Source organism: Rhinolophus sinicus, linkage group LG03 (assembly GCF_036562045.2).
Source record: "Rhinolophus sinicus isolate RSC01 linkage group LG03, ASM3656204v1, whole genome shotgun sequence".
Classification (NCBI taxonomy): Eukaryota; Metazoa; Chordata; class Mammalia; order Chiroptera; family Rhinolophidae; genus Rhinolophus; species Rhinolophus sinicus.
Window position 1 is genome coordinate 173,591,924 of NC_133753.1, and position 19,611 is coordinate 173,611,534.

Below are 19,611 nucleotides of genomic sequence, written 5' to 3' on the forward strand. Positions count from 1 at the left end.
TTTATGGGAGTTCTTTTACAACTGTCCTCTATACTTATCTTAAAATCATCTGGTGCATTTAAAAAAAATTATGTAAACCCACGCATATTTCATTTCATTTAGATATATAAATGTGATCTATATTTATATCAGCATACAGGCTATTTTAATTTATTTTCCCCTTTTTCACAGCTCTCACCCCTTTTCTCTCTCTTGTCTACTCTGATCTCCATCAGGTCCCCAGTAATCTATATTGCAATCCAGTCTCTCATCTCCCTTTCAATCATGCAGACACACATGTACACAAGCACATACTCAAACCTATATTATTGCTTTTTGCATTATTAAAATAGAATATATTTTACTTTTTTCCCCTGTATCTTGCTTTTTTCACTCAATAATACCTAATACAAGTCTTTCTACATTACGAAGTTTAACTCCAATTTATTCTTTTAAATGATTGCATACGATTCCACAGTGCAGATGAGTTATAATTTATTCAATCATTCCTCTACTAACAAACATAATTTTTTCCCAGGTTACCGCTACTATGGACAATGCAGCAATTAACATCTTTGTATTTTATGTATATGTTTATTTCTAGGGTATAAACTCTTATACATAAGATGGAGAACTACATAACTGTTTGCTTCAATAATAATTAATATTAGTATTTTACAGATTACAGTATATGTATTTTTATTTCTAGTAACTCTTTCCAACTTGCTTTCCAAATAAGATAACATTTCAACCATTAATTCATATGAGTACTCTTTTTCGTCTTCACATCTTCTCGTTATAAAAATGTATGTTGGTAGTACAATGTATTTGGCTATATAAATGTATCATATTGAATTTTTAAGTGTTCTTCACAACATCCAACTTTTCAAGTACTGTTTGAGTTTTACTAATATTTCACATCACAAGCAGATAGTAAGTATTGAGTTCTGAGGTGTTATACTGGTGTAATCTAGAAGACAAACAAAAGCTACCTACAAAACAAAACAAAAACAGGCTACTTTCAATGAGGCTACACTCCTAATATTTTAGGTGATAGGTAGATAGGTAGGCAGATCGATAGATAGGAAAAAGCCTCCAATATTTATCCTGCCTTGCCAACAGCCAAATCTGAGAGGGCCAGTTTTTCTGCATCTATAAATATGTAGAACTAGTCAAGGTCAAAGAACATTTTCTGGGAACAATAGCTATTCTCTTCATTTTTTAAATTTTTTTTTTTTTATGACACTGAGGAGAAAAAAAAAAACAAAAGAGGTGACCTTGCTAGATCCACAGACTTCAAACAGTCCTTGTTTGATTTGAACATCTAGAAGTGTACAACAAGACGTCAAGATGTACAATTTACCTATGGCCAAGTTCAAAGCGCCATTTATAGTGCATAGGAAATGGCCAGACTCAAAATGGGATGTTTAAGGGAGACAAGAGTGGTAGGGAAGGGGATAGAAAAAGGGCTGGAGAAGGGAGAGAGGAAGCACCAGGTCTTTGAGCTAAAGGGAGAAAAACCCAGCTTAATTATGGAAGAAAAGACACACACATAGGATGGCTCGCACAGGCAGAGTTGCTGTGGAAGCACATTCCGGGAAAATCTTAAGAGATTACTTTAATAATAAACCATGCATTCTTCAGCAAGCCATCACGGGATTAACTACCCCTTTCCTAGGCTGGGAATGCAGTCGTCAGTTTTATTTTTTTCCTTCTCCCTTGCAGGCAGTTTTTGTGCAAAAGGAAGAGTCGTGCAAAGACCATCGTTTTTCAAACATGGCACTGAATTTTCTTCATCTTAATTTTCTAAACATTAATTTCAGTTGTGATAAGAAAAAAAAACCCCGTAGTTTAGGCAAGGTTAACGTCTAGTTGGATTTGAGTGTGATTGTCCAGCTGCCAAGATGTTTATTTTAGACCTACAGAAAAGTGAACAACTTCAATGGAACAGGAGACTACATTCCACCAGGAATAAGAAGGGTTAAATTGATTTTCATTTTTTTTCCTCTCATATGAGCAGGACACTGAATTACTGCCAGAAGCAATATCAGTGCCTTAGAGATATAAAAATACACTTCAAATAGAGTTCTCCACTGTCGACTCTTAAGATTTCTGTGTAAAATGACAGAGCTGTCCATTTTCAGCTGTATGTGTGAGATTGCTGCTCATAAATGAACTGTTTTCATCAAAGACTTCTCTTGAAACTACAGCTCATTGCAGATGAAATCATTTTCTTCCTCTGGCTTCTTAGACAAATCCCTTCCATTTGGTGGGGTAGAGCAAACATAAGTTAACATGTCTCTGTAAGAGTTCTTCAATTCAAAAATTAGGTTTGGATAGTCACTTCTAAATTAAGAAAATATTATATACGGAGATTAATAGAGACTATTTTGTTTTGTTTTGTTTTGTTGAATTGTCAAAGCCTCTATTTGCCTGAAGTCAGCTGTCATTTCTCCAGCTACTTAGCCTTTGGAAGTGAAACTATCCCTTGGGACTCAGAATCTCAGAAGTAAAGCACTATGTCCTAAGATGCACAGAATTAAAGTTCTCTGCATAAGAGTTATAAATGCTACCCTAAGACTAAAGTTTATATACCTCTTGTCATTCATGCAAAGTCATTTTTTTTAAATAATAGCAAATTACCTCAGAGAAATATTGAAAACTGTCAGCACCACCCTCCCCACCCCAGCACCCTCAGGTGTGAGGAGATGAGAGAGAGAACAAAACTAATAAGAGTCTGGGAGAGGTGGTCTTCTCCTTGTCGCTGAGCGGGGCTGCCCTACACACTTGGCTCCCTGGCTGTTCCAAGCCTGACCTACTTGAGAGCAGGGGCTGCCACTCATATTGAGCTGCCCCAAATTGCACAGTGGCTTTACAGTCAGGGCTAGGCTTGGACCACAAAATACATCCTTGGTGTCCCATGAGCCCAATTTGAACCCCCAGTTTCCCGAGGTAAAATGCAAATCCACTGTATGGTGCTTACTCAATAAAATCAATAACCCCTTCCCATCCAACTCACAATTTGGCATTTTCACATTTAATACACACTGTCTCCAACTTAAAAGAAGAGGGGGTGGATGTTCTTCACAGGAATAATTCCATCGTTCTTAAAAAGCAGCAGAGCTTCTCAGGATGTTCTATTCATGATTTTACAGTATAAAGAAAATTAATTCCTAGCTTGTTAAGGTTCTGTGTGACATACTGTGGAGTGCCTTCTCCTGCTAAACACTATATGTCAATATTCAAATATTTTATTTCCCATTTTTCAGTTTTCATAGAGGTATAAGCAACACTATGGAAATTAGTGCAGAGAAAGTCATGTTATGTGTCTATAAATGGATGTACACACTGTGAGGGAAGCCAGTATATAATCTTTGTTTATATCAGATATATAGCTTATTTAGATATGTTATATAGACGTGTACATTTTTGTTTATATATATTTCATAGAGAGTATTGTTTTTATATCAGGATATAGAAGGTTATATTTCACACATAAATACAGTGTGTTTTACAGACACACACAGATTTCCCACCAATTTAAGTGCACCCACATCGGTAATGAAAAAGACCCTAATTTCTTTGAAAGAAGCAATCACACATTCAACTGTAGAAACAGCAGATCTGAGTTAGGATCCACTGCCTTTTGCCAGGAAAGTCAGGAGTAAAGGCAGCCCTTTGTTCAAAGAACCCCAGCGGGTTGGGATGCCTTCGTGTGCCACATCACTCCAAGTGGCAATCCAGGAAGGAATTTGTGAGATGAAGGCCGGGGTCCCACCCCTTCCCTGCAGTTTCCCTTTCCTGTCCTTATTTGCACCCTCCCTTGTCTCCCGGCCCCTACCCCAGCCCCAGCCCCAGCCCCAGCCCCAGAGTCTGGGGTTTTGACTGCGCCCTTCCCCTTTCTCCGCCCCTTCGCTCGGCTCCCTGCGATCGCCCCCCGCTGGCGGGGCTCGCGAGCCGAGGGCAGCCGGATTCTCTGCGTGGCTGCAACTCGAGTTAATAAACAGTTAAGTTTGGAAGACTCAGCAGACACGTTGAGGGGGAGTTACCGAGCCCAGGCAGCAAAAACATCCCGGCGCATTCCTGGGGAGTCCTCAGCTGCCAGCATCTGATTAGAACCATATCTCGCCGGGAGTGGCCGCGCGGCTGAGGCTCCCGGGCCGGCAGCTATTTAAGCGCGGCCGCCGTGTCGGCTGCGCGGCAGCCTGGAGGCTCGGCGCGGGCGAGTCATGCTGGCTTCGCAGAGGCGCTAGCTAGCCTGTGAGTAGCTTTCAAATCCTTCCCTTTAGCTCCATTTTTTTTTTTTTTTTTTTTTTTTTGCGACCTCCTTCCCTCCTTTGCTTTTTTCCCCCTTGGGGTGCAGACTTGGGACTGTTGGGGAAATCCTAGAAATGAGACAGTGTTCGTGGGGGAAACCAGCGGTTGAGTGGTCTGACATCCGAGGAATGTTTCCATGGAATGCATTTACCTTTGGGGTCGGACTCCAGATGTCCATCCAGCTTGTGACATTTCACAAGTGCCTCCTCTGTGTGTGTGTGTGTGTGTATGTGTGTATGTGTGTGTAAAAGCTCTGCAGCGGCCCTGGTAGGACTCTGGTGTGGCTGCCCACCGCCTCATTAACTCCTCCAAGGGTGTTTATTTTTGCCCTGTGAGGAAGGCTGGGGACCTGGTATGAGCCCCTGAAGCTTTTTCCTGGTGACTGACAACATATGGCATTAAAATGTGAACTTTGTCTTACACCCACATTAAGAAAGTATCTGCTCAAGAGACTGAACAAACTTGTTTTAAATCCGTGGAAGCCCAGGGCGGTTAAATGGTGTTTGCCTGCTTGCTATAAGCTGGCTGGAAAGATTAAGTAAGAATTCAAGAAAAGGGGGAAAAATGAATGGGTTAAAACCATGGAGCCCCAGTCAACATAGCGGTTTTCATAGCATAGAGCTGACTCTGTTATTTGTTTCTGCCATCCTTTCCTCTTGACTTAATTCTTAGCCTGGAATTCAGGTCCGCAATCAGTTTCAGCAGGGAGCTGTTTGAGTCCAAAGGGAAATTTAACTGGATTAAAAACACTTAAAGAATCTGGATGTTATCTCCACCCCAGCCACCCCCCACCTTTTCCTCTTTCTTTTTAGTTTGTGTTTGGAAGGAAGAGAGACTCTCTGTAAAATGAGCAGAGCAGAAATAAGCTTCCAGACACATGGAAAGACTTAAAAATGATGGAGGGGCGACTTCATGAATAGTAAATGTTGTTATTGCACTATAAAGTGACTTAATGAAAAAATTTCTGGCCTTAATCAGTCAAAGCAGGGGAGTGGGGGAGAAGGAGGTAAAGCAGAAGTAACTCAAACAGAAGGAATGGCTGAGGAAAGAAGGCAGCTACAAAAATGCCTTCAAGCATCTGATAAGGCTCTTGGAATGGCTTTGATGGGATATGTAATTGACCTTCCTTCCAGGCTTGAGGTTGGCTCCCCACACAGGAGCATCTACTGGCTGTTGGGGAGGGAGGAACTGGATGGGAATGGGGAGCATTGCAGCTACCAAATGGCTTGTCTCCATGCTCTGTGACATCTCTGTGCTTGCTTCTGACACCAGCAGCCAGACCTTGATTATGCTGCTCTTCTCTGGGTCTGGTGCCTGCCCACCCAAAGTTCTGTCTCTCCCTCACTGAAAGGGATTAACTCTCAATGACACTGTAAGCAAGTTTATTGTCTTGAGACTTCAGGAGTATTTGGGATTGAGTTCTTATTTTTTGAGGAAGGACCTTTTTGGTGAAGTGCTGGGTACGTGGCAGTAAACAATGCTACACAATACAACGTGGAGTGTGCAATGTGGATAGTCTAGAGAAAGCACAAAGGAGACCTAGTAGTCTTTTCCAATGTGTATTTCTGGGACAGATTACTTCTTCTGAATTCCTAATCAGTTTCCTCCTAAGGCAAGACCGGATTCTTTTTTCCTGTTGTTGGTGAATAACTTAACTTCCCCCGTCCCTTCCCACTCCCAACTTTGTCCCTTCTTACCTGAATGACTGCCCTAAAAATCAACTTTTCTTAAGCTGTGCCCTCCTACATTTTGATGTATGACCAGAAGTAGATGGTAGGGGAATGTCTTCCAACATATGTAGTTGCCTGTCTCGTGATCTTGGACACTCGATCTTCACCTGAGGACATGAGAGAGGGCAGGGAGCCACGACACTTGTTAGAAAGGCTTGTTAAAGACAGATTCCAGAGTCTGCATTTCCACTCAAGACTTTTTATAGTTTTGGATTCAACTAAAAGTCCAAATTCTTATGCATTAAACTTATTTGTTGCCTTGCTCAAAAGGTTGAATAGATTTCAGTCACCTTGTTTGGGTTGAAGGGAATTGCTTTTAAGACACTTGTTTGCATGAAGGTGATACAGGGACCTCTGGAAGCTGCTGACCAACTGGTGAGGGGTGATAGTTATTGGCCTACTCAGCTGTGATTCAATTACCTGAAGATTAAGAAGGCTCCTGGCTGGCAGGTGGCTTTGTGGAAATGTGGGCTCTTGGTGGTACAGCGTGTATGGAACAGCTGCTTCATTTCTAATTCTACCCCTCACATGTCTGTAAGCCTAAGCTTGCTACCACCAATATTTTTTTACCTGGATAGTTTTGAAGGCTGCATGTGTGTCTCCTCCTCTGTCTCTCCTGACTTGAGGATTTAATTAATGCTTTTCTTAAAGACAAAGCTAAGATGCTGAAATACTTGAGAAGGCTGCTGCAGACTGAGCTCTCTCCAGGTGGAAAAGCTTGAAAGCAGACTGTGGGGGGATGTTCCCGTAACTGACCAAACACCTAAGGTTTTCTGCCCTCCACACAGAACCAGAATGAGAACTAGACTGGCAGCATGAAACACCTGAGTAACAGGATGTGGTATTAAAATTCTCTCTGATGCTGCTGTGTAATTCTAAAGTTGAAACTGTGCCACTGAATTGCACAGAGGTAGGCCAGAATCACATTCAGATGAAATAGCTGTAGCATCACATAGGTGTGTTTAAGAAAAATCTAGCTCATGGTAATGTATCCTGACTGGGTTAGTTGTGTGAATCAGAAGGAAAGCAAACCACGGAGGCTCCTCTTTTTCCAAAAACATGCTAATTTCTGATGAGGGGAACAAATGATGCTGAGTGTGGACACAAAAGGCTAGCCCATGCCAGTTCCTTCCTCCCACCTCACCCAACTAGGTAGTGGTTGAGAGCATGGGTTCTGGAGCCCCTTTGCCTCTCATTGTCTCGGTTCAAATCCCAGCTACACCACTGCTGCTCACCTGCCCTTGGGCAAATTGCGTAACTTTTCTGTACTTAAGTTTTCTTATCTGAAGACAATAATTGTACCTACCCCCAGATTTGTTGAGAAGACTGTTAATCTAACATGCTTAAGATACTTTATTCTGTCTGACTTAGAAATTTCTGTTTTGTTTTGGTTTTGCCCCCTGAACAACTGAATTATGTATCTTTGTGAGAACTGAAGGCAGAATGGAGAATTTCTTTGTCAAAATGGGACACTGCTTGTCTGCCTGAAAAATGTTAATCATTCAAGCACTTAATATTAACAAAGCCAGCGTGTTTGCTGTGCTCACACTAGAACAAACAGGGAGTTACTCTCTGTTCTCTGCCTAGAAGCCTGTGGTTGGGTTTGGTCAAACTGACCTGCTCTGGTCTCACTAAAGTCTTCCCCACCCCCCTTCAGACTCCCTACAGAGAGGAGGCAGTCCTTGCCCCTGAAGTCAGCATTATAGCAGAAGGAAATGAGAAGGGAGGTACCATCTGTACTAAACTGAGTGACTAGGCTAGAAATAAAGTCTTCTGAGTATATGAGGCCCCATACTATCATTACCCACATGGGCAGGTTGCCATGGTTATTCCTCTTCCCAAGTCCTTCTACCCTGGAAGAAAGCCTGCCCCTCCAGGGTAAGCAATATCTGAACAAATTGCTTCCGGGTCTAAAAATGGAAGTTAATTTTTAATTAAGTGAGGTAGAATTTCCTCGCTACCCATCTCATCCTTTTCCGCATCTTCTAAACTTATTTGAATCCTAGTACTCAATTATCTAACACTTACTACTTCTTACATCATCAAGATAGCAAAACATTAAGTCTTATGAACTTTCAGGGACATAAAAGCTATTGCCTCAATATTGCCTCAATTTTTCTCTGCTACCATAATTTATACCTTAGGGCAAATAATCTTTAACTGCCTTAAACTAGTAAGAATTCTGAGTGAATGGGGCCAGCTGAGTATTCAGTTATAGGGAAGTTACCAGGAGGCAGAATGCGTGAGGATTGTCATTTAGATTTTTACGTAACCTTGGAGCAAGGGAGCAGGTAGCACAGAAAGCAACAGTCCTGGAAAATCTGAGTTTGAAACACTGTCCAACTTGAAAGAAGTTTGGGTGAGGGATACATGGTTTAAGGTTTTCTCTGGGTAAAAATCTACCCTATATCCCCCTAGCAATATGATGCAAAGTGTTATTCTGATAGACTTAGATCTTCATGTGACAGATGAACTGCTATTATTTCTCATTTAACAATCAAATTTGTTCAGTCTTTCAAGGTTGGACACTTAGCATGCAGTATATTTCACAGCTAGAGAGAACTCATCTAAGATAGTGTGGTTCTCTGCGTGTGGTCCCCAGACTAGCTACATCAGCATCACTTGGGAACTTGTTAAAAATGCAAATTCTTGGTTCCCATCCCAGAAACACTGAGCCAAACTCTAGCAATAAGGTCCATCCAGCTGTATTGCAACAAGCCCAACCCATGATCTAAGAGTAACTTTCATAATTCGGTTGTTTTATAATTCACTTCAGTGGAAAGCATAGCAAAGTATCTGAATTCCTATAGTCATGAAAATAATAAAGCAAAGCATTTAAATATAGGTTAGTTTATCTGAATCTTGGGATGCAGAAAGATTACAAAGCACAGACCTTGATATGTTTTCTACTATCTCAAGTCCTGCTTTCTTGATCCTAGGAAAAATATGATCCTTAGTTTTATTCTTTTCCCTCCTTTAAGGATTTTAAAGAGCATAATTAATCTCCATTTATTAGGAGACTGTCCCAGTTACTTTTAAAAAAAGATTCCAGTAAACTAGATCATTACCCTTGAACCAGATGGTTTTCTCTAACCTATAAAACATTTTATTTTGTTTTTCATGCCATGCCCAGAGTGCAGATGACGTCCTCCCCAGAATGGTAAATGAATCTAATGCACTTAGTTTTTATAGAGCTTTATGGTTTATGAAGTAATGCTCAATTCTTCCGTTTGACTTTCACTTTAAATAACTTAAGATAGAAAAGATATCTCCATTTCTTAACTCCAGTAAGATTAGTAGATATCCACTTGCCCAAGGTCCTATCATTAAGTGGTAGAGCCACAATTCAAGCATGAATCTTTGTGATTTGGATCTTGGTGTTTATCTAAATATTTAGTAAATACCTATTATGTGAAGTATTTGCTAGGTTAGCAATGAAAGAATAACTCCCAGTGTGTAGAAATCTAGAAGAAAGTCTACATCATGTGAAGCAAAGAATGTAGAATCTAGACCTGCCATTCTTTAGACTTGTTACTTGATATCCCTGACCCTTAGTTGCCTGGCCCACTTTGCAAAATTCTTCCTGAGAATGACTACTGTTAATCAGAGATTAATGCTTAGCAGAGATCACACGTTAGACTGAAAAATGCAAAGGTGCTTCTAGATTTAGAAGGAAAGAATTGGAAGTCTGGTTTTGAGGAGACAACATAGGTTAGAGGTTAAAAGCTTGGGCTCTGAACTACAAATGACTGTCTATGCCCACAACCCAGCTTTGCCATTTTAAGACAAGAGATACAACATCTGAGTTTTATTTTATCCATCAGTAAAATGAGTTGCCTCAAAATTAAAATTGAAGGAGAAGCCGTAAAAAAATACTTCCTCAGTGTTGCTGCCTCAGAAATGTACCTGTTCTAGAACTACATACAATTCTCCACATAATAGGTAAGCTGATCTTAGCAAATGGTCTTGCTCGCATTGTTTGTGAGCTTTAGGTAAGCTAAAATCTAGAGATGTACACACTTGGGCAGATAATTAAAAGACCGTCTTTTCTATATGCCTTGAAACTAGTAAACGTCAGGGTCAATAAAGAGAATGTTACAACACTTTGTAAATCAACACAGGCACGCACATAGTAACTCTTAATGTACCACTTAAATCTCATCTGAGCAGGACAATTGAGTCCTCCTGAGATCTAGAGTTAATCCATATACAAGTAACTAGAAAGTAAAGAACAGCTTCACTAAATGGGTCCATATTGGACACAGCTGCCCTCCTTGTAAACATTTCACCCAAATGGTCTCACTTTTCATATTTTAAGTGTCGAATTAGGGGACCAAGACTTGTTCTAATCTTCTGTAGTATGTAATACAGATGCTAAAATACTTTTTGTTACCATTTAGTGCAGCAGAAATAAGCCAAATGTGTTTGAGCTTTTGTCAGAAGGCTGGCATAGTCATGTGAAGAATGCTGCACCAGTTTGGCTTTGGGGTACAATGTTAATTAAAACAGAAACCATATAACTGACCTCCAGATTTGAGGATCAGAAGTCAGGATAGTACACATAGTAGGTGCTCAAATATCTGTCCTTTAAAGGAAGGTCTCAGTTGTGCAATAATTACTTTAGCATTGGAGGGGGATGATGTTATTTTTTTGTTTGTTTTTAAGGGTTCTTTTGGGTTTTTTTTGTTTGTTGTTTTAACCTTTGCCTCTAAAGTCAAACATCATAAAAGCAACCATGTTTTGGAAGTAGAAAACAAATGTAACTGATACAACAGGCCCTTCCATTCATAGCTGGTTGATAATAAGGAGATTTAATTTTGATTTCTCACCTACAGCTGAGGCTTTTCAGAAACATACATGTACTTGAATTGAAATAGTAATCTTACTCAACGTCCAAGCTGTGCTCTGAAGGATCTCTTGATGTATGGATGCTTGCTTAACTACCTTATAACTTTTTCTTTGGAATTTCTGATGTATCCCCTGGTTTAAAGTTCTCAATGACTAAAAGTTGGTTGTAATTGAAAGTTGGATGAAAATATTTACCTAACACCTACTAGTGAACACATAGATGTCAACAATTGCTGCCTATGAGAAATTTTGAGAAAATAACAACTACTCAACTAGCATATGGTTGTATTATAATTAAGTGGTACATGGTGGGGTCCTGAGGAAAAAAAGGACACCAGTGTGATAATGGACTTGGCCTTTAAAGGAATGGTGGAAGTAAGATAAGAAGAAAAATGCTTTCTAAGCAGAAGCACATATGCAAATCGTGCAGGTATGTACTTCAAGGATACTGACTGTCCAGTTTGTCCAAGAGAAAGTACAGATGGCAGAGAGGTAAGAGGTGATATCCTTTGAAAAGGAGAGATGGATGGCCCTGAGCCTTGGATGTCAGGGCAAGAACTTAGATCATTTGCTAAGTAGTAGATCTCTTTGTTAAATCAGGAAAACAAAATGCTGACTCAGATAAATTAACCTGGCTATGTTGGCAGGATGAATTTGAGTGGCGACTGTTTAGCAGTTGAAGAAAAACCTATATTTCATGAAAAATCAGCAATCAAAGTAGAGAAAAGATTTGCCTAACTGAATAGTAAGGAGCAAATGGAAAATATGTATTAACCCTAATGTTTTAAATGCATTGCTCTTGACCAGACTGTGTGGGTCCTAGAAAAGTAGGACAAATGGTTCCCTGATCTTAAAACTTCATTGAGTTAGGGGAGGAGTTGTACATGAAACAGAGGGCAACAGTAGGTCACGGTAAGTATAGGAAAATGGTAGGGCTGGTGGAAGGTCAGGGAAGACTTCCCTAAGACAACACACCTTGAGTGGAGAGTGGACTTTGAATGGCAGGTAGGAATTCAAGTAGGTGAAAGCAATAAGTATTAGAAGTATTTCAGACTTGGGAGGCAACATGAGAAAGCATTGTGGTGTGTGTGTGTGTGTGTCCGTCCAGAGTAAATGGAAGAAATCAGTTTCCTCAGGGCTTTGGATCTCAGGTTCAGTTTACTGTGGATCTCACAACTTAACAATGATACCTGATTAATACAAAATCAGGAAGGCCATGAGGTCTGGGAAGGCATGACAACAAAAATTCAGCCATGAAAGTAGGTGAGTTAACAGCTAGAGTCTCTTACAATTTAAATTCTCATAGGAACCTTTTGAGAAGACGAAGGAAGAATTTATGTCACAAAAAGTTTCTTTACTTCAAGTATTCTAAATATATTCAAAAACACTGATGCTATGTGTATAGAAAATATAAAAATAACACTGTAATATGAATTGGCTAATTGTGAGGGACAAGATATGTGATACAAGGTAGTATAGCTTTTTTGAAACCAGGAACTTGGGGTGGCGATGAGACAAGATTGGGGAGGAATTCTGGAACCAAGAAAAAAAATTGGTGAGGAGAAAGGAGAGGTATGAAAATAAGGGTAATTATGGAAAACAGAGGGTCAAAGGTTTGCCAGTTTCAGTAGACATGTGAACAGTCTAAGATAAAAATATTAGCTTCGTGCTAAGCTGCAGACAATGCTGTTGTGGATCTTGTAGGTGTATCCAAATGCAAAATAAATTCCATAATTCTATTTCCAGATAGCATATAGAGGTACAAATGTTCAGCTTTTATACAAGAACTCTTGAATAGTAGCAATAGATGTAACAGTGTTCTGTTTTAGGATTCGGACTCTTCACACCTCACACAGCCAACACTTTTGAGGGCTTTCTATTTGGGGTGCTAATAAAGTCCATTTTCTTGATGAAGTTTCCCAGTAACCAAGTGCTACCTGATATTCCCTTACTACAGCTCTTATAACTAAGTAGTGCTCTTTAAATAACCAAATCCATGGCAGGGCGGTGGTGGGGTGGCGGTTACATTTTCATAATATCACTTCATTTAAATCTGCGACTCAGTAGTTTGGCCGCATCTGAAAGTGATATTGTTGTACTCTTAGAAAATCTGGCAATTGAAATTGCCGAAGAACATGTTTGGTTCTAGAACATAAAAGTTCATGTCATCTCTGAATTGCTTGCATTTCTGAAGTGTGAAAACTGAACGTCAAATGAGCATAGGGCTTCTGTTTGGTGTTTATGAAAACAGTGTTGATTCCAAACTTTGGACTGTAACATAACATTGCAGGGAATATCACTAGTATTCTATCATAACCTAGTGTATCACAAGATTCTTCCCTCCAATTGCCTCAGCCATACAGATACTCTTCCAGATTGCAGTACGGTTACAGGAGACTCCCAAATATTAAATGTAAATATCCCCCATCTAATGAATGTTTTAAGAAAATGTCATAATTTTAGAACTGTCTAAAATTTAGAATGAAGTGCTTAAGACAAAATTTGCATCTTCCCATGCTTGATATTAATAAGAAAACAATTTATATAAAATTCCTTGAAGCATGTAGTACTAATTTTGCTCTTATTAGACATTTTTAATGGCAATGAAGCTTTTTACCCTAATCAGAAACATTTTCTGTAAAGCACTTAGTTGTAACTATTCCTTGCTTGTTCTGTCTCCCCTGCCTACACTGTAAGCCTCTGAGAGAAAAGACCATATCTATTTTGTCACTGTATATACAGCATAATACAGTGCTTGGCACACAGTAGGTGTTCAGTGAACAATAACCAGATGGCCAGGTAAACGAGTGAGTCAAGCTACTCTCATTTGCAACATTAATTATAATTTAGTACAGAGTAAGCAAAATAGGAAACTTAAGCTTTCCTTATCATCTGTTAGTATAAGTAAAACAGTTCCGAGTCCCTTTTTTTTAAACTTCAAGGTTATTTATAATAAGTAATATCCATATGTTCCTCTAGTTTATATCTGCACACAGCCTGAGAAAAGCAGACAAGCTGTTACTGAAATTCTCCAGATGATGTGGTCTTTTCAAGTCCTTGGTTTAACTTCTATCAATGGAGTATTCATCATAGCTCATACATCTATCTGTCCCAATGGTGTAATCACCTGGCTAATAATAATAGTGGTGAATAGTTTTCATCCTGATATTTCCTGCAAGGACGACTTCTTATTCTCCTTCTGTTTCTCCTTTTAAAAGTGTCTGCTAAACTGCTTACTGAAGAACTAATAACAATTGAGAAAATAGATGAAACCTTTGGCTCAACATTGGATAATTAAGGTTATAATTTTGACTTAACACAATTTCTGCCCACATCCAAGAAACCTGTGTTTTTAATCTGCATGTGAAGCTGTATTGTGGGTAAGGATGTGGCATCCATTAGGCTCTTTACAATGCTTGAACAATGGTACCAACTCGTCCTGCCTGCACAGACCCCAATGGGTCCAAGAACACTAGTCTGGAAACCAACAGTAGTCCACTCCCTGACCAACTTTCAAAATCCTAGCGTAAATGAGTTTTTCCAAACCCTAGTTGTCCTTTTATTAAAAACTTACTGTTCATTGTTTTTAACATATCCGCAGCTTTTCTCAACAACTTTGGGTAGGTAAGTATCCATCAATGACGTGTAAGACGATAGTGTCAAAGCTTACTGTAGGCAGCGTCCTATTTGCTTTCAGACATGTTTACTTTATCAGTTCTCTTAGCCTTTGAGTTTAATATCATGTGACTGAACCTAGAGTAGCTTCACGATTCTATCTTCAGACCAAGTTAGAATATAGATTTACCTACATTTTAAGTACTCCTGACAAATTAGCATATCTCTAAGGAATTTAATTTTGAACATACAGAAAGGCATGCATCACCCTAGTATTACTATTCTAAATGTGTAAGAAGCAGAAATCTCTCTCTCACCCTGCTACCACCCTTCTTATCGAGCATTTCCTTGGTTCTGACATTTCTAGTCTTTCAATATATGGAGAAACATATATAAAATGGGAAATTGCTATATATTCTGCTTCAAACAAGGAACTATAAAGACAAGACTATTTTAGTCAATAGCTGCCTCTTAAAAAGATGTTCCTTTAGGTGCTCACATTTCAAAATATCATTTCACCTATGTAAGTTTTTATAGAACTGACATAATCAAAATTCTTTTTTTAGGATTAAATGGATCTTAGAATGAATGTTATAAGATGTAGTAGCCTTTTACTTTTTAAAGCCACCTTTGGGACACGTTGTTTATTTGAAGTTTGAGGGTCACTGAGCATCATTAGCTTGGCGGGTTAGGATAACCTTGAATCTGACATTTGAGATTGTTAGACCTTAACCTTTCAATTAAAAGGCTTTGTTTCCCAAAGATTAGTCAAGTATTTAAATGAAAGAAACCGGCAGTGTTGAATCACTCAAAGTGGCAAGTTCATGCAACTATCATACTACAAAGCTATCTCACTCTTTGATGCTATGGCTCTGTACTGGGATTTGTCACCACTCCAAGCTCCACACCATTGCTCAAAACCTCAAAGTCTCCCCCGTATCGTCTAGACAAAATAGAGTTTTATAAACCACTCTAAACCCAGTTTGACCCACCTTCCAACCCTTTCTCCTGGTATAAGCCAGCACAGATCCTGTATTCTAGCCCACCTGACACAAATACCCTTCATGCGTGCTTGCTATTAGTTCCTCTTTCCCAAATGCTTTTTTTGGCTAATGCACAGTCCACCTATCTGAAGAACTAGCTTCATTCTCTCCTTTTGCATGTCTTGTTCTAACACAAAGGAGTTAAGAGCTTACATATTATACATGTATGTCTTTCAGTGGGCTGGTTGACTGTACTTGAGCTTCTACTCTTGTCAAATAAGGATAATGATACCTTTCTCATAGGATTAAATGAGAGAGTCTTAGCTGCACACCTGGTTTATAATAAACATTCGATACATTTAATTTTCACAGATCTAGTATTCCTTCTGTGTTTCTAAGAAGGAATTAGAATGTTTAAGACATCCCCAACCCTGCCTTCCCTATCCACCTGGCTCTTTTTTCCAGAGCAGGTACACCTCCTGAAAGACTATGTGTGTGTTTTTCCTGCTAGAATGTAAACCATTTAAGAAAATAGATGTTTATTTTGCTCACTGACGTATCCTGAGCTCTAGATGAGTGCCTGGTTTATAACAGGGATGTGGATATTGTATGAACTAACTTGCTGGCACGCTCATCACTGGCATTCAGGGGCAAATTTTGTTTCCAATCTCTAAATTGTGATGGCTTTAGAGCAGGGATCAATCACCAAACCCCATGTGCTCTGAACAACAAAAAGCTGTAAGTATTTGAAGAATTTTTAAATTTTCTCATTTAGAGCACAATCTAGGGTAGCCAATGACTTACCATTTGCTTAGTGACTCTGACCATGCAATGTGAGATGGATGACATACTCTTAAGTGTCAGAAGGGATGGTGTCTGTTTTTCCCTCTAGGGAATTTCTTAGATGGAGGCAAGTGTAGAATGGAATTTAAGGTAGGGAACCTCAACAGGGGGGAGAGTGGCCCTGAGAAGGAAACTTTATTCATATCCCACTTTCGATAATTAGCCCTAATAAAAGTAGAATTTGCTTACTTTAGAGGGACTAAGATAACTTGTTCATGGTGTTTTCTTCACGAGTTTGTTTGGTAGAACTAATTATCTACATCTATACCTTGTGAAAAAGTACATTGCTAGTTAATAAAACATTACAACTATGAACATATTCCCGATTTCAAATTGTGCTGCACTAGGAGGCTTGTGTGGACTGTAGTCCTTGATCATTATTTTTTTGAGGATTTGTCTTAACCTCCTTGTCTGCAATACTGAGTCTTTTTAATAAAGTTTGGATTAGGAACTTAATAGTGGCTTTCAAAGACTTGTCTTTGCACAGGGCTATAGAGTTCAGCTAAGGAAACAAATGATTGAATTGCATCCTCTGATGCTAAAAATGCCCACATAAAAAGACTAGAAAATAGCAGATGCCACTGCACAGTGAATGTCTAAAGCTACAGGGACCAACTCAAGTTAGTTTTATTGAATGACCATAATAAGGATAATAAAGAGAGGCTACAAATGGAGCCCCTATCCAATCATTTATATCTATCTCATGTTTTCCTTAAGTGTTTACGTGTCAATTACTTAGCAGGGACAGAATTTTGCAACAGGTCATTAAATGGTTCAGGGAACAGACGAGATTGTTATGAAAGCTAATGAAACATCTTGCTTAAATATTACACTCTTTTAGGAACCAAGGAAACTTTATTTCCAGTCAGTCATTGATGTTGACATTCCTGTGTAGTCTAACCAGAAGCCTTTTTGTAGTTCTGTATAAATATGAATATCCCATAATGGGCCAGGAGGTCTCAGTTGAAGCCCAGCAAAGTGGCATACGATATATAACCATTCCTACTAGTTCAGCTCATGCTAGAACAATAGAACCAAATGGCACCCCCGTGATTTGTCATCTTAAAAAGGTAATGAAACCTGGAAGGGATGGTGTGCAATCAACAGGCCTCGAAGGAGGACGAACCCTCATCTATCTGCTTATTTTGGAAAGTCTTTCCTTTGGTAAATCAGGTTTTTAACCAACCATGTGCCCTAAAGCCAAGCCTTTACCATTAAGTTATACTTGTAACTCTGAGTGCTAGGCAGGTTTGTAAACAATAAGTTAATGCAAAGGACAGATAACAGTTTCTAGTCAAAGCTCTGAGAAATAAAAACCAGGATATAATTCATAGATGTTTAGCACAAGTATTAGACAATACAACAATCTCACCCTTAACTTAAATCAAACTCATTTAACATGGGAGGAACAGAGGGTTACCCAGCATTAGAGTCCCTGTAAAACTATCTGCAGCTGGAAATGGTTTTGAATAACATTTTAAAAGACACAGGTATAGATCCAATAAACAAATCTTGATAGTCTAGAAAACCAGAAAAACTGGAATGTGCTAGTACATAAATTTATCATCTCAAATAAGTTAAGCCTTTTGGGAAGCAGCAATTCCTTTGGCACCATATGAAGTGATGATTTGTTTAGTTAATGCATTTATTGCCTTTTAAAATATCCAAACTGACTTGTTTATCAGGCTAGCCATATAACATTTATAAGAAACAGCATATTGCATGGAATATTACTTTATATTAACATAAAGTTAAGACACTAATTACCTCTTCCGTCTGGAAGAATAATACGTAGATCAAAAGTAAAAAAAAAAATTATGTTGGTTTTGGGGAAGGAAAATAGCATTTTTCTAGGCTCTTCAAAGTCATTGGTTAATGCCATCTCAACAGCTTATCTTTAAACAGGGGGAGGGGGGAGGAAATGAAATATTCAAGACCTGAGCCTTTGAAAATGTTGTCTAATGACATAACCAGGACAATTTTCTGAGATATCCTGTTTTTATTCAGCTGGTACAAATTTGATTTTCCCCTCCCCCAGCCCTGGAATGATTTTAACGGTAGAAGAGATGACTTAAGAAAGTGGAATATATGTGTTAGAAAATTTTCAAAGTCACTCTTTAAATCCCAGAAGAAACTTGTTGAAATCTGTACAGATTAAGGTGGTAACCTGAGGTCTTTCCTTGTATTCTTTGATTATTACAACCAAGAAAGACCAATGAGCTGTATCTTCATTTCCTAAGAACTCGTAACTTAGTTCTCTGAAATGCCACCATGTATTTTAACCTTATTTGAAGAAGTCACTGAAATCACTTCCCAAAGGCAGTATAGAAATGGACTTCCTGAAAGCTTCTGTAGATTAGTAATGACATTTTAATGTTTGGGACCACATAGGAGTGGCATTTTCCTGAAAGCTCTTCTAGATACAAGATTCCTTGAATTGCTCTTCCAAACTTGCCAATTGTGCCTCATGACCCTTAAGGTCAATGTCTAGATGTGTTTGTGGAATGGAGGATCGATTAATAGTGATGACTTAACATGATTCCAACAGGTATCATTTTGATTACATCAACTTGGATTTATATATAGAATTCATGAAACAAACGCTGTCTCACTTACTTAGACTATAAGCAAAAGTCTGATACTAAGTGGTAGTTTTCTCCTACTGTAATTGGAGCTTCCTATGCTCATTGATCTCTGCAGTGAATGAACGCTACACAAATATTTCAGTACATTACAACACTTTACCATTCAATGTAGTTGCTTCAGTTGTGCAACAGTTGAAGTCCCAAATCTGTTTCATTTAGCAAGGGTTAATGTGTTGCTGTTTAGAATTTTTCCATCCCTCAGTTTAAAAATACATCAATTTATTCCCATGCATTTATTTGGTCTAATACTATTTTCCAAATGATGAAAAAATAATAACAGAGTGTGAACTTGAGCTCAAGGATACTTGTGCATTTCTGTCACTGTGTCCATTCCCTACTCACTCTGCAGCAACTTCTTATAGTATCTATGTAACTGTATGTACAATTTTAAAGCAGGTAGGCTAGCTATTTCAGGACCTTTTTGGGATCCTGTATTCTAAATTTTTCGGACTCAAGTAGTGTTAACATATCACCTCAAGAAGCAAGAAAACAAGTTAGCAGATTTACCTTTCTCCCTTGAATAGCAGAACTGAAATTAACTATGGATTTCTTATCTGTTAATCTATCTAATTTGTCCAGCAACCAAGAAGTAAGCAAATGAGCCTATATTCTTATTTCTTTTAGAAGAGCTCCCCTGGCCTTTTAGATAAT

The 19,611-nt window shown here is 38.8% G+C and overlaps 1 protein-coding gene across 2 annotated transcripts in view; it reads left to right on the forward strand.

The window, feature by feature from the left end:
* Positions 1-3,923: 3,923 nt before the first annotated feature.
* Positions 3,924-19,611, forward strand: part of DAB2 (DAB adaptor protein 2) — a 48,765-nt gene continuing 33,077 nt past the window's right edge. Inside the window, exon 1 of one of the 2 annotated variants that reach the window (XM_019737282.2) lies at positions 3,924-4,239. The gene's annotated coding sequence lies outside the window, so the exon portion shown is untranslated. The remainder of the gene's footprint in view (positions 4,240-19,611) is intronic. The other variant, XM_019737284.2, reaches the window with a different exon arrangement.